We start from the raw sequence: 2,702 nt of genomic DNA, 5'->3' as shown, positions 1-2,702 counted from the left end.
GGGAGCAGGGCAGGGAAACTGATCTGTGGTCAGTTGTCTTTGTGTTTTGGCACAGAACTAATCATGTTAAACTCTTATTTAACCAGCTGACGAAGACACATCCTCATGCCAGGCTAGTTGACTTGTGCTGCGTTTCATTTAATGTCGGAAGTCAGAAATTCCCAGCTGGTCGGACGTGATCCCAACCGCGGTGCGTTCCAGCGGTCCGGCTCGGGAAACCAGAAGAGAAACACGGACGCCTGCGAGATTTTCGTCACCCAACATAAAATCCTGCGCAACAGCTCATGTTATGCCAATGATATTTCCAACATGCGCTAGCTAGTTAGCAAGTTAGTTTACATTTCAGATTTATATGTTGAACCGTTTCCCACAGAGGTGTTTTCGATCGATTTGATAGAAAATGCAACTTGAGTGCATTTTGAGGATTATAAACATGTTAACAGTAATGCTGTGTAGCGTTTACAGTGGAGCCGCCATGTTGTGATGTCAGAGTCAGGGTGACGGATCAAGAGTTTCCAAATTGGAGTTTCAGCTTGAAGGACCGCTCCGTCGCATTTTTCCTAGTAGGAAGTCAGAATTTCCGACTTTCCGACATGTCTGGAACGCAGCATAAGAACACGTTCTCCCCCAGCAGCCGTCATGGAGCAGGGCTGGAGCCAACATGGCCGCCACCGAGCGCTGTAATGGACAATACAACAGCAGTTATGGAGGGGAAAAGAAGAAAAAAACCTTTTTTTACACACCTCCTGTTCATTTGAAGAGATTAATTCCTAAATGAGATATCCACCGTTTAACTAACAGGCCTCCAACTCTGACAAAATGACATCATCCGTTCCCCCAAATGGATATACAGCGTTTCTGAGTGAAACCCTTCCATTCATTTCTAATGGAGATCTCATATTTCCTTCCTACCCGTTCCTTCCTGCTCTTTGCGTTGTCCTGATCCCAGTAAACCAGTTAAAGGTTGTCTATTTGAGTCCTGCTGTCTGTCTCTGATGGTTGTGGGGTTTCTCTGAAAGTGCGCTCTCTATGTATGTAAATGTTTGTATGATAACTGACGATTGGCTACAGATCTGAAGCCTCGACTGTAAAGAGATTGCCCGTTTGCATTTGAACAAATCTGGTCCCACGGTTTATCTTAGCCTGTTACTAAGTTACTTACTTTAAATGTAAAGCAGCTAATGTCAATTTGAAACCAAGTGAATTATCCCTTTCTTTTTCCAGGCAGTTTCTCTCCAGCCTGCTGTCACCAAACATCCGTCCGCTCCACCAGTAGCTCCAGTTAGGAACCAGTCTCTGAGCGTCCCTTCATTTCCATCAGACAGACAAATCAGCTGACGTTGACCTATGGGTGGTGGTAGAGGGGCAACTTTCCAAGGCAGTGTAGATGGACAACATTGCCTTGAGTAATGATGGGAGTAGTTGTTGTTAAAATATATAGTCAAAATCGCTGTCGCCAACATCAAGTAAACTGTCTTGTCTTTAGCCCTAGTCTCTACAAAACACTCTGAGTTGTAGCTTGAGAAGAGTCAGCTCAGTTAACCTGAACAAACTGTTAGCTAGCTAACTAGCCGGCAAACACACTGATGTTAATGTGAACATGCTAACGCTAGCTGCTACTAGATACGTTAGCTAGTGTGCTAATCAGATGTGTTAACAACAAGACAGTGATGTTAGCTGACCAGATACTATGGTTAGCTAGCTAACAAGCTGACATTATCTAAACACTAAATCAATCAGATGGATCAGTGATGAAATGATCAGTTCAGTCAGAAACAGACAGAAATTAACCGTCTGTTCAATTCTGTTGAGACGACAGAAACTGAGGACCTCCAAGATGGCCGCCAGAGGGGGGTGACATCATCTGGAAGCCTTAAATTGGCAGATAAAAGCAGATGTCTTATTTCTCTATGTCTCTACTCCCAGAGTCACTGTTCTTTGGCTTTGGAGGGCAAGATGTTGCCTCAAAATGTTGCCTTTGGATCATGGCCTTAAGGCAGGGCAATTTCTAGGGCAACTCTGGCGGGAAACCGTTGCCTCAACATTGTTGCTTTAAGCCCGTAGGAACACCTTGTTGCGAGGAGACATTTAAATAGATTTTTGATGCTGTGTCTCATTGTGTTGCCTGTGTTGCCCAACCACATTGCTGAACAAACTGATGTATAACACCAGTTGCCAGAGTCCATTTATTGTCTTATTTACATTGTTATCATTAATCTGGGTCATTGCTTTGGGGCAGTGGTGTGAAACTGGTTCTTTTTGCACTTTGGTCTTGACTTTTATATTGCTCATCTTCTACATTACACTTAACTTTTTACTGATTTATTTGACTTATCCAGAGTGATTTACAATGAGAATCAACAGTAGAATCCGCTTCAGTTCCTAGATCACAGAGATTGTATTCAACCACAAGGAGGTCAGAGGTCACAGCGCCCTGACAATAGACGAGTGTTACTAACCGACTGTGGGGAAATTAACTTGGTCAATGCATTGCCAAAAGCCTAATTCAACAGTTCCAGATGATTCTTTTCTTTTCTGTTTGTGGGGTTAATGACTTGCTGACTTGTGTCTGAGCTGCACTTTGCTGATGCAGGAAAACACAACAGGATCGATGGTGTTGAACTGTAAATACGTATCGGTGATTGATGTTCCAGTGTCATGAATAAAAAGGTTCGTCTGCGATAAATAAAGCACTAATTCAA

At 43.3% G+C, this 2,702-nt stretch overlaps 1 protein-coding gene across 1 annotated transcript in view; it reads left to right on the top strand.

Annotated features, from left to right (window-relative positions):
- The window catches only part of appl1 (adaptor protein, phosphotyrosine interaction, PH domain and leucine zipper containing 1), a 17,057-nt gene extending 14,355 nt beyond the window's left edge, over positions 1 to 2,702 (top strand). Inside the window, exon 22 of the mRNA XM_078283893.1 lies at positions 1 to 2,702. This exon is cut by the window's left edge and continues 1,766 nt beyond it. The gene's annotated coding sequence lies outside the window, so the exon portion shown is untranslated.

The sequence above is a fragment of the Centroberyx gerrardi genome, chromosome 5 (genome assembly GCF_048128805.1).
Source record: "Centroberyx gerrardi isolate f3 chromosome 5, fCenGer3.hap1.cur.20231027, whole genome shotgun sequence".
NCBI classification, from domain to species: domain Eukaryota; kingdom Metazoa; phylum Chordata; class Actinopteri; order Beryciformes; family Berycidae; genus Centroberyx; species Centroberyx gerrardi.
Note: the sequence above shows the minus strand (reverse complement) of the source record. Positions and strands in the feature narration are given on the sequence as shown.